Raw genomic sequence first — 21515 nt, 5'->3', positions numbered from 1 at the left:
GAAGACTATACTTTGACCTATAATGGTTTACTTTTATAAATTTTGACTTGGATGGAGAGTTTTCTCATTGGCACTCATACCACATCTTCTTATATCTAAATAGCTTTGTTTTGTTTTTTGTTTTGTTTTCGTTTTTGTTATTTTGTGCTATGGCATGGTGCTGTCGGTTTATTTCGCATTATGAGTTTTGATTTCCCTTTAATATTTTCCAACTCTTCTTTTAAAGCAGTTTTTTTTTCTACGGCAACACATTTAGTAAATTGCTATTTTATTATTTTAATGAACTTTCCGCTCTATTTATTCCTTGATTCGCCAAACTGTTTTTTTTTTTGTTGTTTTTTTTTTAATACATTGACACAATTTAATGAAATATGCTTTTTAATTCTAGCTAAACTAGCTATGAAAGTGCTATGCATATAATTTTCAAAGACTTTCAACTCCATTTATTCATTCGCCAAATTCATTTTGAACAATTCAAGAGGAGCAAAATATACATAGTCATTCACTTGTTATAATGAGATATAATTTAAGGCTCAGATTATTATGTACTATTGCACAATGTTGATGCTCTATAAAACCTTAGGACCACCATGTGCACAGATCATTCCTGGAATTTCGCGAAATTTTATTAATTTTTTTATTTACACATTTTTTCACTGAGCTCTTTTGCATCATTAAGTTTTGTTATATCTTAGAATAGAAATAACGGTTCTGTATTTTCTTCTTCAATTTCAATTTGAACACAGCGAAATCGACATAGTGACAAATAAGTGTTTGCATAAAGGTTTCGATACATGTCGATTTACATGGGAGGTAAATAGTAACATTATGTGTACATAATCTGACTCGGCGCTTATACAAAACGAGATTTTATTATAAGAAAAGGCATTTCATTTTAGAATAGTTGATATAACATGCAAATATCATTTATTTTTGTCCCCCGAGAATGTGTTGGTTGCGGGGACATGGAAATATCGGGCGTTCGTCCGTCTGTCCTTCCGTGTGTTCGTCCGTCCGGTCTTCGTAGCGCTCTTACAGGTACAATTCTTCCCAGATTTTTATGAAACTTATACTATAGTTTAATATCAGCAATATCTCGAACAAGTTCTATAATGGTGGCTGATCAACTTTTTTTTCAAAAGAGTTGTGCCCCTTGGAAATATCAAATTTATGGAAAATGGCCTCGTTTGCGCTCTCACGGGTACAATTCTTGCCAATTTTTTTATACAACTTGTACTGTATGTTAATATCAGCAAATCTCGGACAATTTCTATAATGATGGCCGATCGACTTTTTTAAAAAGAGTTATGACCCTTGAAAATATTAATTTTATGGAAAATGGCCTCGTTAGCCCTCTGACGGGTACAATTCTTGTCAGATTTTTAGAAAACTTATACTATGGGTTAATATCAGCAATATCTCGGAAAAGTTCGATAAAGGTGGCAGATCGGCTTTTTTTAAAAGAGTTATGACCCTTGGAAATATTAAATTTATGAAAAATGGCAATGTAGCGCTCTCACAGGTACAATTCTTGATAGATTTTTTTAAAACTTATACTATAATAGGTTAATATCAGCAATATCTCGAAAAAGTTCTATAATGGTGGCCGATCGACTTTTAAAAATAGAGTTGACCCTTGGAAATATTGAATTTATGGAAAATGGCATCGTTAGCGCTCTCACAGGTACAATTGTTGCTAGATTTTTATAAAACTCATACTATAGGTTAATATAAACAATATCTCTAATAAGTTCTATAACGGGTAAAATTGTTTACAATAATTATATATAATAAGTAATGCCCTTGAATGTCCGTTTGAAATATTTAGTATACAATAAAAAAAAAAACTACGCACGCTTTTTATATATTAATTGTTTTTTAGTCTGTGATTTAAATCTTTCTAAGATATCAATAAGGCCTGAATAATAATAACTTTTTCCACTTATTCTTCCTACCTTCATTAGATTTTAGTGCCAACCCTAACATTAATTTTCATTTATAAACAAGCACTAATTTATTTAAAAAACTTTTTGAAAATACATTTCTTTGCATAGCTAATAACCCTATTTTTTCAGCATCATCATATTAGTAGAAACACAGGTATTATTTTTCATGCCTAGTATTTATGGAATTCCATGAAACTTTAATAGAATTTTTGTTCCATTTTGTTTCCATTGGACTTTAAATAGTTACCCTTATTTTCAATTTTCAAAAGCTACTTTTTTCACCTATTCAGGCAAAATGTTGTTTTGACTGTTGCCATGGCAACGCACATTATACAGGGAAAATAAAGACAGAATTTTATTTATCTACCCAAGTTCTTATGACAAAGGGCAAAAACAATTACTTTTTTGACATGTCATGAATCACCCTGCATGATTCTTACAAAGACAGGTACTTAATTGTTTAACACTAAATAATTTTGTACAGTTACTGAAATTCGTGTCGGTATTGATAAGGAGTGTAAATATACTTTCGTTCTGTTAATATTCATAGTTCGCATAGGCAGTGGAAGCAAACTAACAGATCGATCCTCCCTTGACTGTTTGATTATATATTGGTGTCGGATTGTTGACCATTGAATCAAACCAAAGGTTTCTAGTGCTGTATCTGGTTAAGGAATATGATGTCTATATACTTCACAACAGTCAATACGATGTATTTCTTCTCTGCTTGCGTTTCCATATATCTGATAATATTCAGACTGCTGGGTTATATTAAGTCTTTGAGTGGGTAAGTCAAGCTTACAAAGTAACAAACTTCTTCTTGTGTTCCTTGGGCGTATATTTAGTTTCAACTTCCTAAAGTTGCGTATACGCCATATAAGCAGTTGGCTATGCCAAACAGTATAATAAAATGAATGCGCCAAAACAACGCATCTTCTGAAAATAAAGTTTGTTTTGCAAAAAAAAATTTTTAACCGATTTCAAGCTATTTTGCCATGTAAGGTATGTAGGGGGCGGGCAGGTCCCCCCATGACGAACAAGAAAGGTTTTAGAAAGGCATTTCAGATTAAATGGGAGTCTGAACCATTTTTCAGATAAATAGCAACATTATATGAGGGGGTGGGGTCTGACACCAGGTTAAACTCTTAGCTGCACTGAAAAATTATCCCCAGTACTGTGGCCTATAATTGCTTACTGCTACTTCATTTTAACTCTGGTGAATAGTTTCTTATTTACAATCATTCGACATCTCCTCATTTTTATATTGCCATGGCGAGGAAGAAAATATATGGTTTGAGGGTGACATATAAAAATCAAATATTTGACCTTGACGTTCATGCCAAATATCATAAGCCGGTGTCAAAAGATAAAATAAATGAATAAATACACGGATTTTTTTAGAAAAATACGTGAAAAATACATATTTTCATTCTGCTGCCATGGTTATAGCTAAAAGTTCATAAAACTTGTAGCACATATATATTATGTAAATGTTTATAGAATTCTTTGATATATTAAAAAAGATCAAAGTACTTTAACAGATTTCATGCAGGTCTTTTTGTTGATCTTTTTTTAGCTACACAGCCTAAATATTTTAATCAGAATTATCTTTGAAAAACAATTTCTCTAGTTACATTCCAAAAAACTTCCTTTGGTTCCGGATGCACGAATTTACGGTAGAAATTGTTATTTATTTCATTTTCGATGCCTACTGCACATAGGTTGACTTGTTATTTATCGTTGTTCAATAAAAGAAGCAGTGCTATGTGCTTCCTATATTTGAAATTCAGATAGTAAAGTTAGGATGAGCAGTTTATAGATATAAGAAGATGTGGTATGAGTGCCAATGAGACAACCCTCCATCCAAGTCAAAATTTATAAAAGTAAACCATTATAGGTCAAAGTACGGTCTTCAACACGGAGCCTTGGCTCACACCGAACAGTAAGCTATAAAGGGCCCCAAAAATTACTAGTGTAAAACCATTCAAACGGGAAAACCAACGGTCTAATCTATATAAAAAACGAGAAACGAGAAACACTTATGAACCATATCAACAAACGACAACTACTGAACATCAGATTCCTGACTTAGGACAGGTGCAAACAAATGCAGTTTAACCCATTACCCATTGGTAGTGAGCATATGATATATATCAAGTCTTTTGGGATGCTATTTTGGAAATCGAATATGATCCGTTAATTTTGAGCGATACTTTGTACAGTGCCTTTTGGATATGTTCAGAAGTTACTGTAGAAATAAAATTGATTGAGTTTTACCTTATATGTAGTTTCTTTTTATTACACAAACAGATAAATAAGACAATAATACTCATGTTTGCAGTCATCAGTGATATAAAATTATTCCTTTAAACATTTACTTAGAAAGCAGCATCAAAATCATGTTAAAAAATGGACAGACGATACCAAGAGGGCAATTAAAAACTACGAGTCGTTTATTTTACATAACAAAAACTATGTGATGTTTCCTTGTAATATGAATTAAGTTTAACATTGTCAGAGGGTTTTAGAACCCTAGTTTCTTCATAATCAAAACATAATTTATAATACGGTATAAACAAGGCGGAAATTAAATCTTACCTTGCAATTAGGATTGTTTCACTCATCCTGAAAAGCTTGACGTTTTATTTGCTATATGATTTCAGATTGATTTGTTTAATTCCATTTTCATCGTTAAAATATTTATATTAAGTGGGGAAAATTTTTCTACGAAACAAAACTTGAAATGAACTTCCTGGTGACATCCTAGTAGAGGGTCTTGAAGATGTCTTCATTTTTATATTCTTTAATTTCAGGCGTTATTCTCTGTCCTTAATTATTATGTTTTCCCTTGTTCTCTCTTCCTTACATTTAAGCACCCCATTATTCTTAAGTTTTTGGCCCAACGTTCTCGTTGTGTCGAATATCATTTTAGGATATCTGTTATTAGGCCGTGTACATATGTTTTGTTAGTAAACAAAAATGTATTTGATGTACATGGATTAAGACTATCGGAGAAATTATTTTACTTTTACCATTAAGAAACCATGCATCAATAACTTCCTTGTAAGTAGTAAATCATAGAAATCATAGAAATCACAGTTGGAAACACAATTAATACGTTGTCGTAAATTGCAAGTAGTATAAGTGCTTGGTGTGTTTCAATGGAAAGCCTAATCAAGTTCGAATTTGAAAAATATTTAAACCCCAATAATTCCAAAAAGTTGTGGAGGACACATTACAGACACTAATGGATGACAATAGCTAACATGGTCGTTTGGTCGAAGAGAGTCACAATTGTTTCCCTAATTTTAGACTTTGAACTTTAAACTATTTCATCGTGCTTTGGTTTTAAAATTATTTCACCAAATTTGCTTCTTTTTTCAAATTTACGGTTTATTTGCGATCATCACTTTACCGCAATATGAGATCTTCTGAAGTATGTAATCTTCTCCGGTCCTCTTAACAAAGGTTGTGGGAAGAAAATCATCTGCACTGAACTATCAAGAAAAATAATCACAGCACTATCAGTGATATTCATAGCACTATCAGTGATATTCATAGCACTATCAGTGCTATTCAGCTAGTCAGCGAATCTGATAAAATCAGTTGATCAAGACATGTATTTACCAAATTTAATCTGTTATTCACAAATGCTTTATTCAAGTATTAATAAGGATATACATAAAACCTGCTCAAAAGCTTATCACTTTTGTGAATATTATTTGAACAATTGTAAAATTATTATAATTTAAATGAAACATAACCAGCAGGAGTGAAATAAAAAAAAACTGAGGTGAAAAATACCAAAGGAATATTCAAACTCATAAGTCGAAAACAAACTGACAATGTCATGGCAAAAAAAAACGAAAAACAACGGAAAGACAAACAAATGTACACAAAACACAACATAGAAAGCTAAAGACTGCGCAACAGGAACCCCACCGAAAATACCAAAGATGATATTCATAACTTATAAGTCAAAAAGAAACTAAAACGATGGCAAAGCACGTATTAATAACTACTATTTCCTTTCCTTTTTAATAATCAACTGAGAGTTTAAATAGTCCCCCTTTGTTTTCTATTTAAAAAGGAATGGGATATCCACTTATGTAAATACATATGTTGTACTGTATTGTATTCAATATCTACAATTTGCATAAGTATTTTCGTTTGAATAGTTAAACTGTTAAGTATAATACATGTATTATCAATATTTCATGCGTCTTCTTGTAAAATGACAGTTTATAGGTTCCATCTTGATTGATGAATTGATTGTTTGTGTTTAAGGTCACTTTCAGCGGGCAAGGCTTTATTTTTGCTGGCAATTTTTATTGGTGGAGGAACCGCCGACTTTCAGCAGGAACACTGAATTCAAATCGACTTCACAACCTCAATATTGCCAGGCTAGTGATACTTTAGATGAACTTCATAGACAACACACCACCGAGGACCCCTGTTCTATGATCTCCAAAAATCTATATGAACCTTAGCTTAGTCCTAGCCCAGTCAATCCATCAATAAAATTGCAACAGATGGTACTTGAGTTTTTTTGTATCAAGGATGTCATCATATTTGATATAATAAAAGTCTACCAAGACAATTTCGGTGGAAATTGATGATTTGGGGTAAATAAACCATCTATTCTTTTTTCAAATAACACTTCAATGAAAACAGGTCAATTTATGTCCTGAATGGAGCTAAATCCTTTATGACGTTGAACTCTGTTTGAAACATCACAAACATGATTTTTGTAAGAAAACTGACAAAATTTCAAGACCAGTTATTAGTATTTTTAAGAGAAAAATAAAATTTGTATCATAAGATCCCTGAAAACAGGAAACCAGATTATTTGTCAATGTAAATCTATTTGAACTAGTTAGTCTACATTTATGTATATATGTATAACATTGAGAATGGAAATGGGGAATGTGTCAAAGAGACAACAACCCGACCATAGAGCAGACAACAGTCGAAGGCCACCAATGGGTCTTCAATGCAACGAGAAACTCCCGCACCCGGAGGCATCCTTCAGCTGGCCCCTAAACAAATATGTATACTTGTTCAGTGATAATGGACGTATATATATTAGTTTGTACCATTCTCTGTTACTTTGTGTTTAGTTTATGGGAATAAAAGATTCATTCATAAAACATCACGAACATGATTGTTTAAGGAAACTGACACATTTCCTGACCAGAAATTAGTACTTTGAGACACAAAATTAGATTTTTATTATAAAATCTGAAAACAGGAAACCGGAACATTTTTCAAATGTAAATTTATTTGACTCATCGAAAATATGATTGTATAAATAAACAGAATATTTCATGACCAGAAATAAGTATTATGAGCCAAAAACTATAAGATTGTTATCATAAAGTCTCGGAAAATAGGAAACCAGAAAATATTTCAAATTTAATACAAAATATTATTGTTTCTTCCTAAGCTTGTCCCTGAACACGTCATTTAAGACAACCAGTATAAGTACTATAGTATCACGTATACCATATCTGTCTAGATGATTTAATGTTGTTTTCCAGTGGCAAATGGTTCATATATTTGCAGTGTGAAAACAGATTGGATAATAAATCAATTAGGAAGATAGATAAGAATTGGGCGGGAAATTCGGTTTTCCCTAAAATATCACCGTTCTGGACACTGTGCGATTGCTTGGCCTCATGCGGTTTGGGGTATGCTATATAACAGTCTCATTATTCTGTTCAAAACTATCGTCGGACAATACTGCAACTAAATTAAACGAAATTCTGAGGGTGTCTACAGTTAACTGGTCCGAGGTCTTTTTATTCATACCAGTCTTGAATCGATAATGTAGGTTTAGAAGAACCAGAGCCAAACAACCTTCAAAATGCTATATAGACTGTCCTGCAAATATGACCCCTGCGTCTGTCAGCAGCATACATCATTTTATACTATACTCTTCTAGCCTCTCAAAGCTATAAAAGACAAACCTGCGACCGCGATCCCTCTGTCTGACAATCCTGGTACTATGCCAGTCAAGTAGCAGTTACCGCCTATACGACCATGTCACCAGGTTAATTATAATTTGTTCTTCAATGGACAGATGAATTGTATTAGAAATAAAGTAAAGAATTCTGCTCAAACCGGTACTAGGAGCTTCTAGTGATGTATTGGCGTTTGATATATGTGACTTTGAGACGAAGAACAGCAATTTGTGAGCCGCGTCTTTACTTTTGGTTTTATCAAGTGCATAAGGGTCATTGATACACCTATATTTTCTTTTCAATTACATTTGTAAGTTATCCTCCAACGAAGTTCCATTTATACAATAAGGAGATGTGGTATGATAGTCAATCAAACTACCAGAGATCAAAGGACGTAGTAATTTACCCTGACGCACAAATTACTTCGTCTTCTCGGCTACCAGTATATATAAGGACCTTGTTCACTCATGCGACACTTGCACAGTTGGTATTCAGCTACGATGAACACCTTACCAACCAGACCATTTGTCTACCAACAAACTTAGCCTCCTTGCTATCAATGCTTCATCTAACAATTTGGTATTCGAGATGCAAGCAGGGTGTTTTCCAACTTGCACAAATTGAAATTGCTATAACGAGTTCCCTGCAAAAAACGACCTCTGTTTCTTCCAGATAATTAGACCAGCAATTGATACATCATTGTCCATTCGTCATAGTAGCGGATTCACCCGTGGATTGCCGATTGTATCATTGCCCTAAATAATCCTTTGTCTCACAGTTAGCTGAACAACCCTACTTGATCTAGCACATTCATCGAAAACTCTTCTAGACTATCCGTTTGTGTACACTGATACGATGATAACATTAACGCTAAATAAGCCAGCTACTTAGTTACCACTAATGATAACGATCTTTTGTCCCCGGCCCGTTCTCAATGGCGATTTAAAAAATATATCTGTTCTAACACTAAGACATTGCCAAATTTATAAACCATCGGTAAATTCTCTAGTGCATATAGTGACCAAATACGAGAGTTTAAAATAGAAGCAATATGTTTGGAAAAAGGCTATACAAGACCGGTACCAACAGAACGGAACAGACTTAAAAATAATATAACACAAGTATACTAGTTAAGAAATAGTTCACAGAAGAATGTATTTGTTTGAAATTTACACATGGCCAAGGCCGTGATATTCGAATTTTATCCTGAGCGTTAGCGTACCCACGGCTACTAATTACGTCTTTAACACAGCGAAAAATTCTTGCACCCAGTGGCAGATCCAGAAATTTTCATAAGTTTGGGCCCACTGACTGCCTAAGAGGGGTCCCTCTCCAGTCATGCTTCTGTGATTCCCTAAATAATCAAACAAATTTTTCCACAAAAGGGGACCGGGCCTCCTGGCTACACCTAAATTAGCCTCTGGCACCCATAGACAAGCTACAGCTGGCCCCTAAACAATAATGTATACTAGTTTTATAGCGAAATAGACGCCATGCTAAACTTCAAAAACATGCAAATGATTCAAAATTAAAAAAAAAACACAAAACTAAGGTTCCAGACTTTGGACAGACATAAAAAGGTGGTGGGTTAAACATGTTTTGTGCAATCTCAAACCTCCCACTATACCTCTAGTCAATGTGGAATAAACAAACACACAGAAATACTCAGGGGCGGATTAAGAGGGTTTTCCAGGGGGCCCGGCCCCCCCCCCCCTTTTGTGGGAAAAAATTGGTTGATTATTTATTTAATCACTGAAGCATGACTGGAGCGGGCCCCCTCTTATGCATTCAGAGGGCCCCCTTATGAAAATTTCTGGATCCGCCACTGATACTCCTATTAGGTTTATCACCAGATTATGTTCTTTGTTGTATTATAATATACGCTGTCAGTTAGGGGGCCACTCCAATCATTATTTGGTGGGGATGAGCATCTGATACATAAAGGTACCATGAGTAGCCGCGACATCCAGTACTCCACAGAAAAAAATATAACCTATCATACATGTTTTGACAAAAAATACACCTGTAGCTATATCCTAATTCATTATATTAAATAGAGAGAACAATAGATTTGACAAATATCTAATGTATTCCAGACTGTGGTTTTTATTTCTTCAGTTGAAAAATATCAAAATCTAATTAGTTTCAAAATCTTTTGATCAGCAACCTATGATTTATTTCATTTTAATTCTCAACCTTACCATATATATATATATATATTAACAAAATTTTACATGTAAATATATTTATGTATATAGCTTTAAACTTGTTAAAAGTGATCTATTCCAGCGGCTTATCCATTCCACTCATTAAATAGAAAGTCCCCTTCTTCCCACACTACCAGAAGCTCTCACTGACCCCTCAAGACCTAAACTTAAAAAAAAACTTTATAGCTTTTTTGTTATGTAAACAATAAATATAGCCTATCACAAGTGTGTTATTTCTTGTTAGCTGGGTCCCTCCATATGGAGCTACATAAATAGTTTATGCATAGACTTTTTACATATTCTACTAATGTTGCTCAAAAGTTTGAATGCTCCCCTTTTCAAAATCCTGGATCCTCATCTGGTGTCTCTCTAAGTTTCATAACATAATATATTTTGCATTACAATTATAATATAAAAATTAGATGTGGTATGATTGCCGATGAGACAAATATCAACCAGAGACCAAAATAACATATATATAATGTAAAACTATAGGTCACTGTATGGCCTTCAACAATGAGCAAAACCTGTACAGCACTGAGTGAGTAAGCTATAAAAGATTCTGAAATGACAAATGTTAAAGAATTCAAATGAGAAAACAGCCTGATTTATGTACAAACCAATTATAAACCAAAAACAAATATGATATACAGCAACAATTGACAACCACTGAATTTCAAGCTCCTGACTTGGGAATGTTTCATATAGAATATGGCGGGGTTAAACATGTTTGCTGGCACCAAATCGTCCCCCAAAATGGGAACAGTCGTGTAGCAGTACAACATAATTATAAGAACCAACTAAAAATCATTTGTAGAGGGCTTAACTCATCAGATCGATACAAATCACACAGAAACCTTAGGCCATGTAGGCCAAAAAAAAAATAATACATGTGTTTCTGCTAATGTGCTGATAAAAAAATAGGGTTGGTAGGTATAGGCAATATCATTTTATTTTACAAACATTTTTTAGCTGGTCACCTCTGTTTTTTCAATGGGTTTATAACAAGAGTGAGTTCTCAGAATGTGTTTCTGTAAGTTCCCTCTTTGACTAAACTCTTTTCTGCACACTTCACATTTATAAGGTTTTTCACCTGTGTGTATTCTATTGTGTGCAGTCAGATTCGAACTATCATTAAACAATTTACCGCACACATCACATTTGTAAGGTTTTTCACCCGTGTGTACTCTCATGTGTTTCTGCAAGAACTTACTATTTCCAAAACCTTTACCACATACAACACATTTTTCACAGGTATTTGTTTTCATGTGTTTCTCATAGTCTGAATTGTCTTTAAACCCTTTTTCACATATACCACATTTATAAGATTTCTCATTAGTGTGTGTTTTAATATGTTTCTGTAATACACGATTAAGCCTAAATTCTTGATCACATGTATTACACTTGAAAGGCATCTCATGTGTTCTCATGTGCTTATGCAAAGAACTGTTGTAACTGAACGCTTTTCTACAAACATCACATTTGTAAGGTTTATCACCTGTATGTATTCTCATGTGTATTTGCACAGAAGAACTGTGTCTAAATCTTTTTCTACAAACATCACATTTGTAAGGTTTATCACCCGTGTGCATTCTCATGTGCTCATGCAAAGTAGAACTGTGCTTAAACCCTTTTTTACAAACATCACATTTGTAAGGTTTCTCATCTGCGTGTGTTCTCATGTGTATCAGCAAGGAAGAATTTCGACTGAACATTTTTCCACATACATCACATTTACAAGGCTTATCTCGGACTGTGTGTGTTTTCATGTGAACACTTAAGTTTGATTTTTGACTAAACACTTTATCACATACACTACAAGAAAATGGTTTTTCACCTGTGTGTACTGTCATGTGTTTCTTCATATGTGAATTCAGACAAAAACTGACTCCACATACATCACACTTATAAGGTTTTTCCCCAGTGTGTGTTCTCATGTGGCAACGTAAGCTTGATTTCTGAATAAAACCTTTACCACACACACCACATAAATAGGGTTTATCACCGGTATGAATTCTCATGTGGATCTTCAGGGACTTACTTAATCTAAACCCTTCACCGCATTCAGAACATTTATGACCTTTATCACAATTTTGTTTTTTTACATGTTCCTGAAAGTTTTGATTGTGAATAAAACCTCTTCCACATACATCACACTTATAAGGTTTGTAAAGTTTTTCACCTGTGTGTGTTCTCATGTGTGTCTGTAAGTTTTGTTCACGTCTAAAAACTCTTCCGCATATATTGCATTGCTGAGTTTTATCAATAGTGTGAGTTCTTACGTGGACGTTCCAAGTAGACCTCTGACTAAACCATTTCCAGCAAACCGCACATCTATATGGTTTCTCCCCCGTGTGTATTCTCATGTGAACACGTAAACTGAAACCAGTAGTAAATGATTTTCCGCATTCATCACATTTATTAGTTGCGTCATTAGTTTGTGTTTTTATATGTTTCTCGGTCTTTATATTACTGAACTCTTCACCATTCACTTTACATAAATACTCATTTCCTTCAGCATCACACCTGGTGTCTTCCTGCATTAAGGGACATGCAGTTTGACTAAGGGAGATAATCATCAAATTGTCTATATTTCCATAGAAAGACATTCTGTTTTTTTCTGTACTTTCTTGTAAACTTTTGGTATTCTTTAACTGTCTTACAGTCTGAAAAGAAAATATAATATGAAAAAGTTGCTTGCCTGCATTGAGTATGACATAATTGTAATTCATATCTATAAATAAAAAGAGATATGAAGTATATATTAATCACAGCAATCTCACCACACAACATTAAAAGCAAGTTAATAACAACTCTTATAATGACTATAGGACTTTTCTATTGACTTGAGAGTAGAAATAACATATCTTAAGTAGAAATCAGAGGCCTGGTATTTTTCATGAGTTTCAATTTGTTCTTTTAACAGGTTTAACAAGTTTGAAACAGAATATGTACATGGTAGCTATAGACAGGAAACAATCCAGATAAACTAAATTTGGGGTGAGAAACTCTACAATGTCTACCTGTACATGTATGTTCAAAAAATATTTCTGAAAATTCAAATGTTAAAATGAGATAATTTTGAATGAGTTATCTTATTTCAATTATTTATAAAAAGGTATTTATTTCATTTAATGGGCTAACAAAGACCTATCAAATTAGACTTTTAACCATGTTTAACTTTTATGAGCAACATGACAGGTGCCAAATGTGGAGCAGGATCTGCTTATCCTTATGTATCATCTGTGATCACCCTCTGGTTTTGATGTTGCTCAGTCATTAGTTTTCTATGATGTGTAATAATTGACAAAAATCTGGAACCTATATACATTTATTAGTCTGTGTTAATTGTTAAGTTGCGTACACCTTAGTCCAAATAATTATGATGTCTTGAAAGGTTATAATATTTTTTAAGGTGTCAAAGCAAAAAAATAGCCTTTCAAGACGTCATAATGATTTGGACAAGCGTACACTTATAAAAGTTTTAATTTTTAATTAGTATAATATATTTTCATATCATTACCCGATGAGAATTTCATTAGGAATGGATATTGATTATTCCGAGGTTGAGGGGTCGGTGGAAGCCAAATGTGGCTTATCTTATGAGGGTAGTAATGGGGTTACCTTCATGACGAATAACAGTAAAAATTCTTGCCAAATGACTTTAACAGTAATTTTTGGTGCATGATGATAAAATGTACTTTCTTTTAGAAGATAAAAAAATCGCCTGATTTTGACAGATCACATTAATTTTTTTCCAAAAATGACAGTAACGATAATTATTTGAGACCTCTGACGAATCACGAAAAAAAAATATTTTGACGAATCACGGTAAAATTATAACCAATTTGACGCTAATGAAAACAAAAAACTAGAGGCTCTAAAGAGCCTGTGTCGCTCACCTTGGTATATGTGCATATTAAACAAAGGACACAGATGGATTCATGACAAAATTGTGTTTTGGTGATGGTGATGTGTTTGTAGATCTTACTTTACTGAACATTCTTGCTGCTAAAAATTATCTCTTTCTATAATGAACTTGGCCCAGTAGTTACAGTGGAAAATATTTTGTAAAAATTTACAAAAATTTACAAAATTTATGAAAATTGTAAAAAATTGACTATAAAGGGCAATAACTCCTTAAGGGGTCAATTGACAATTTTGGTCATGTCGACTTATTTGTAGATCTTACTTTGCTGAACATTATTGCTGTTTACAGTTTATCTCTATCTATAATAATATTCAAGATAATAACCAAAAGCTGCAAAATTTTCTTAAAATTACCAATTCAGGGGCAGCAACCCAACAACGTGTTGCCTGATTGATCTGAAAATTTCAGGGCAGATAGATCTTGACCTGATAAACAAATTTACCCCATGTCAGATTTGCTCTAAATGCTTTGGTTTCAGAGATATGAGCCAAAAACTGCATTTTACCCTATGTACTATTTTTTAGCCATGTCGGCCATCTTGGTTCGCAGGCGGGGTCATCGGACACATTTTTTGAACTAGATACCCTAATGATGATTGTGGACAAGTTTGGTTAAATTTGTCTTAGTAGATCTTCAGAGAAGATTTTTGTAAAAGATTACAAAAATTTACGAAAAATGGTTAAAAATTGACTATAAAGGGCAATAACTCCTTGAGGGGTCAACTGACCATTTTGGTCAAGTTGACTTAATTGTAGATCTTACTTTGCTGAACATTATTGCTGTTTACAGTTTATCTCTATCTATATAATAATATTCAAGATAATAATCAAAAACGGCAAAATTTCCTTAAAATTACCAATTCAGGGGCAGCAACCCAACAACGTGTTGCCTGATTTGTCTGAAAATTTTAGAGAAGATAGATCTTGACCTGTTTAACAAATTTACCCCATGTCAGATTTGCTCTAAATGCTTTGGTTTCAGAGATATGAGCCAAAAACTGCATTTTACCCTATGTCAGCCATCTAAGGTTCGCGGGCGGGGTCATCGGACACATTTTTTAAACTAGATACCCTAATGATGATTGTGGACAAGTTTGGTTAAATTTGTCTTAGTAGTTTCATCAGAGAAGATTTTTGTAAAAGATTACAAAAATTTACAAAAAATGGTTAAAAATTGACTATAAAGGGCAATAACTCCTTTTTGGCCAGGTGAGCTAAAAATGACTGTTTGATGCCTGACGGTAAAGGGCATTATTACCCTCTTTCATGACCTGAAGACAAAGATACAACTTGAGTCAAAGGTTTAAAACCAAATACAAACAAAAAAATTAAGATAAAATAAATAAAAACATGATGTAAAAAAAAAAAGCATGACTAACAAAATACACCTTATCGCTATTTGTCTGCCATTACTGGACATCACACAGGTTCCTGTAAAATTTTGACTTCATAATACAAAATATCTGACGCCATAATTGAAAAGTGATTGTTGTATGACGTCAATAGTTCAAGCGGGACAGATTCTCTGGTCAGCCAGGAATAGCGATAAGGTGTATATTGTTATTTAAAAAAAACTAAATCGGGCAAGAAAATAAATTGCTGTTTATCTATTATCAACTTCATGGATCAGTGATTTTATTATCTGTCTAATGTCACTGGTGCATGTAATCAAGGATAATTTTGTATAGCAAGATATATTACAAATCCTTGATGCAATCACTAATGTATTAAAACAAAACTTTAAAGTTAATAAAGACCGAAAAATTACGCTAAAAATACGGGGTCAGACCTATAAGCCGACAGTCCTGTAGACCGACAGTCCTATAATCAGACAGCCTGATAGTCCGACAGTCCTATACTCCGACAGCCTGATAGTCCTACGCGCAGTCATCTAAAAAATATGCCTATATAGACATGGAACGTTTATAAATTGATATATTTTTCACACAGAAAATTATCAAATCAGTCAGTATGTATGTATGTATGTATGTATATGTACTGGTAAATTCCTCCTTTATCCGAAGAACCCCTCGAGAGCTGCAAGGATACAGTGGAATCCATGTACACTCCCTATCGGGATTAATGGAGATGTGTCACTAACGTATATTTACGACAATATTTACAAGGACAATCCCAATCCAACACAAAGGGAGTGCTAGGACAACGGAAGTCTGTTATTATGGTGGAGGAAGCCGAAGTATTCGTAGAGAACCAGGGGGCTGTTAGGCGTGACCAGCCAAACCGAAGAGTTACCACCAGATCGATTTCCAGGTCAAAGTTGTGGGCAACCTCGACCACCGAGGCCCCAAAGTTTAAATTCCGGTCTTGGTACCAGAGATGCGAGAGGGAGGGTGAAATTCACCCTTCTGAGTAAAGAAATGTCTCGCACCCAAAGTCAGTATCGAACCCGGGACCTTCAGCACTGCAGCCATCGGTCTTAACCTCTATCTGCTTCTGATATCTGCTTTGTCTGCTGTGTATGAATAAGTACTGTCTTCACATCATTGTCCATCTTTGTTCCCTATCTTTTTCCCATCATTGGTATCATGTAGTGATGATTCTATAACTTGGAATGCTTAGGTCCATATTATATACTAATATTTTACATAGAAGAGTTATCATTTATAAAACTGAAAAAGTCAGGTTTTGGCAATTAAATTACCAGATAAAGACTAGATAGTACAGCGATTTATATTGCCATCGGTCAAGAGTAGTGATAAGGTATAATTTTGATGACAGAAAATAGACGCAATTTATTAAGATTTCATTCCAAATCATGAATTATGAAACATCTTCTGAAAGTGTTACTGCATCTTGAAAATAAGTTGAGATAATGACACTATTCCTATTTTATCAAAACTAATTGTTCTTTTAAGAACAAGAGAAAAAAAAAATATTTATTACTTTTAGGTAATTCAATCCGATGTAGTCGTTTCATATCTTCGGGACGAATGCCCCTCTCAGTCATTGTCAGTGGCGGATCCAGAAATGTTCATAAGTGGGGCCAACTGACTGCCTAAGAGGGGACCTGCTGCGGTAATGCTTCAGTGATTCACTATATAATCAACCAAATTTTTTCCCACAAAAGGGGGGGGGGGGGGGGGGGGGGGGGGGCTGGCACCCTGGGACCCCTCTAAATCCACCTCTGCCTCAGATATGAGAAGCTTACATCTAATACATTTGGCATATCACATTCAACCACATTATACGTTACATGCACGTGCATGCGCATGTATGTAAACAGACATTCTCGCTATCAACATCGACATGATGAATAGGAATAGAATCTTATATTAATTGTTCAAACAGTATAGGATTTAATTGTTATCCAATTTACAACGCATTCCACTGTTTAAATTAAAAAAAATGCTCGCGTTTCGGTAGTATGCTAATACACCTTATCGCTATTCCCGCTTGACCCGAGAATCTGTCCCGCTTGAACTTTTGACGTCATACAACAATCACTTTTCCATTGTGGCGTCAGATATTTTCTATTATGACGTCAACATTTTACTGGTACTTTTGTGATGTCCAGTAATGGCGGACAAATAGCGATAAGGTGTATACACTTATATGAAGACAATATCCATATCCTTTGAAGCAGTATACTACGGCTTCGTGTCGGACCATCGGACTGTCGGATTAACGGACTGTCGGATTATTGGACTGTTAGACTATCGGTCTGTCGGACTACTGGACTGTCGGAATTTCGGGGTGTCGGATTATAGCTACGCTCCCAAAAATAATGTGCGTACTCAAGGATTTGTATAGTATCACTATACACCTTATCGCTATTTGTCCGCCATTACTGGACATCACACAGGTTCCCATAAAAATATTGACGTCATAATACAAAATATCTGACGCCACAATGGAAAAGTGAATGTTGTGTGACGTCAATAGTTCAAGCGGGACAGATTCTCGGGTCAGCCGGGAATTATATAGCAATATTCAATAAGGTGTATACAAATCCTTGGCGTACTAAAAAACAAATTATAATTATTTATCAGAAGGTATTCTTTTTATATTGAATATTTCTCTAATAGCAAGCTTATAATGTGTTCACCACAGAAATCCAAAGTATATATCTATTTTGAACGTTTTCGTTCATGCATCATTATTTTGCATGCCAACGCCGGCAACGGAAAGGAAACAATGGGCGATAACCACGAATGTAAATATCGCCACACAATTCACTCGACTCCCATCGTCTCGCCCCTACCGGTGCTTGCAATTTTCTATTTTGCCGGTTCTTTAAAGAGAGAGAATTTTGAAAAGTGCTAAAATGTGCAACACAAAAGAATCAAATTATTACTTATATAGGTAAATAAGATAACGTACAGTAATAATATTTGAAGATCTCAGTGTTTCCTTTTATATTATAGACCGTGAATATAATTATCTGAACTCAGTGAAATGTAAATTTTTTGGCAATAGAAAAAAAAAAAAAAAAACCCAAAATGTCTTTAGAACCTGTATTTTAATAGCACAAAACGAAGAACAAAGATCGAGGATTCAGGAACTGCTGTCTGTAATTCAAACAATTGTTATCAAGTTAAAATGTTGTAACCAAATGGCAATGTAAAAAAATGGTATCAAAAATTTCGTTCTTTCCTGTTACCAAATCAATTAAAAAAATTTCTAATGGGAATGAGGAATAAGTTTAAGATACTATGTGTGGTTTACTAGTATACCCTGCAATATTTTATCAAAAGCCAATTATTTATTTTAGCATTAACAATACAAAAGCTTAAGAAATATACTAAAATATAGCCTGATTTGTCGGTAATATGAAAGAATCTTGAGTAACAGGACAGAGTAAGTAACAGGAATGATTTTTTTTTCAAAACAATTCCTTTCTTTTCATAGTTAAAGAAAAAAAAACATCATTACAAATTGGTCACAATGGGAAGAAAACAGCAAACAATGTCATTTTTCTATTGAAACTTTATTTGCAAGATGAAAACTATGATCTGCCTAGCGGGTAATGAAAAATTCAAAAATAAATTCCTTTCTGTTATCATATGTTACTATACTAGATGATTGCACAATGTTTAGTCTGCAGTTATCAAAAGTCAAAAACCTGTCTTTTCATTCAAAATATTGTATATTATGTTGTTATTTATTTAATATGATGATCATAACTTATAATAAATGAAATGTTTAGCATATATAGTAGGTTAACATTGTTTAATCAGTGAAATTGTCTTTAACATCCTTCCTGTTACTGAGTAACATGACAGAACGTAACAGAAAGTACACAGTGAGTACTCCTAGGCTTGTCCTTTTATTTGAATTGTTTGGAAGTTTACTTACATCTGCATATCAATTCAATAAGATAATGTAAAAACATATTTATAAATGTTATAGTGCTGACAATGAAATATTCTCAGAAGGTACACAAAAAGGCTGTAACAGGAGAGAACAACAAAATAGTTTTTCTCTAAATTCGTATCTTGGGTGAGCTCGGATTTTTCAAACTGGCCGCCATTCAAACTATACATGTGGAGTCATACATTCAGGAAATGATGTTCTTCTCATTGCATTCCAGGAAATTAAAAATTGGTCTTTTATTGGGACAAATTTTTAAAATGCAATTAGTTTTAGATTTGCTTTAGTTATAAAAAAAAATCAGATCAATAGAGGACAACTTTCTTATATAATTTATCATATGTGTGACATTTGGAAACTGAGTTACTTGATTAAGATATTCTTTGAATGATTTGATTGTCAGAAAAACAACAGTGGACAACACGGCGATTTTTTTTTGGGGGGGGGGGGGGGTAGGGGGTTGGAACATTTAAATTATAAAATTTTATTGAAAGAAATATGAGGAGGAGTGTTAAACGGTCATTAATTGGTGCATTATATACTCAAGTTAATACTGAAACTCAAAATTTTCTAAAAATTAAATTGGATTAAAAAGTAATTGTATGTGAACTATGGAACCAGGCAGTTAGACATTTCCAGATATTGTCTCATAAATATATTCATATTTCTTCTGATCTATCTATCTATAATAATTTGAAGGCAAAAGGCAAAAATGCTGGTAAATATCGTCTTTAACATGTTTAAGGTAGATGGGGTGTCTAAATCATAATCCATAGAATTTTTTTAATAATTTGCAAAAATGTAGTTTATATCAGGTTTTTTTTTTTTTAAATAATAAAAAGAATGGGTCACGAAGCTTATTTTCATGCTACAGGTTGTGCAAAATTGACAAATTTGGTATAGATTATGCATGGAAAACCTAATTTTCTGCCATAAAACCAAAACTTCACCATAGAATTTTGAGATAAAATGTGAGAATATAGCTCTAATATAATGCTTTCAGTGAGAAAAGAAAAGAAAAAATGGGGTCATGGGACTCGTTTTCTTGCTACATAATAAAATAGGTAAATTCCTAACACATTCTATTGTAAAAATAACTTTATCTGAATTATCTGCCCTTATATTTGAGTTGCCTCCCCTTATGTGGCACAGTTGGAAAAAATTGAACCAAACAAAAGTATTCTGTTTTTTTGTAAAATACAACCATAAATATGATAAAACATGTCATTTTCTATATTGAAATGAAAATCCTTACACATGAATTACCTACTACTCTCAAAATTTGCACATTTTATTAAAATTCTAGTCCGATTGTTTTCTGGTATTTCAAAATCCAAGACGGAGGAAGACACCCTATCTACCTTAAGGACAAAACTGCTATAATAAAGAGTAGACCAACCCATTCAGTATATAAACTTATTTGAATAGATCTGTCTTGCTGATCATTTTTGTTTCTTAGATTTTCCAGTTTTCAACATATAAAATTGAGAATGGAAATGGGGGATATATCAAAGAGACAACCTGACCAAAGAGCCGACAACTTGATATCCCGACCAAAGAGCAGACAACAGCCGAAGGCCACCTATATAAATTTGTAGTAGGCAAAACACATAAAATTGGTAAAAATCGTCATTGAAGGATCCTAGCTTAAGGATTCACTCTTACGATTTAAAAAAAATACTGTAGATCTTGTATCTATAAAAAAATTTATAGCTTTCAAGTGTATTGATAAGATCATTAAACAAAAACAAACATGAGAAAAATCGTCATTACGGATCAATAAGTCCAATAAGAAGTTGACTGACGATCTAGCTATAATATAGGTCAAGTTGACTTCTTAGTAGATCTCAAGTTGTCTTCGCTGATCATTTCAGATTTGCTTTTAATGTTTCTCTCTATCTATAATAATTTTACAAAAACGCTTTAGTGATTACCTGTATAATGAACCACATTTTACCCACAAAAGGGGGCAGGCACCATGCCCCCTTTTAATCCGCATCTGGTATAAACGATTCGAGCTGACTTTACAAGTTGATTTATTAGTCGGCCCGAGTATGTTTCCGGACCGAGTTGTCCAAACACCCTTCAGATTTCGTTTTGCAAGAATTTTCTAAATTTAGATTTTCCATATGAAGGTT

At 33.7% G+C, this 21515-nt stretch overlaps 1 pseudogene; it reads right to left on the bottom strand.

Moving 5' to 3' along the window:
- Positions 1-11050: 11050 nt before the first annotated feature.
- LOC127711292 (zinc finger protein OZF-like) lies at positions 11051-18195 on the bottom strand (annotated as a pseudogene).
- Between the last annotated feature and the right edge of the window lie 3320 nt (positions 18196-21515).

This window comes from Mytilus californianus, unplaced genomic scaffold, assembly GCF_021869535.1.
Source record: "Mytilus californianus isolate M0D057914Y unplaced genomic scaffold, xbMytCali1.0.p SCAF_8, whole genome shotgun sequence".
NCBI lineage: Eukaryota > Metazoa > Mollusca > Bivalvia > Mytilida > Mytilidae > Mytilus > Mytilus californianus.
Note: the sequence above shows the minus strand (reverse complement) of the source record. Positions and strands in the feature narration are given on the sequence as shown.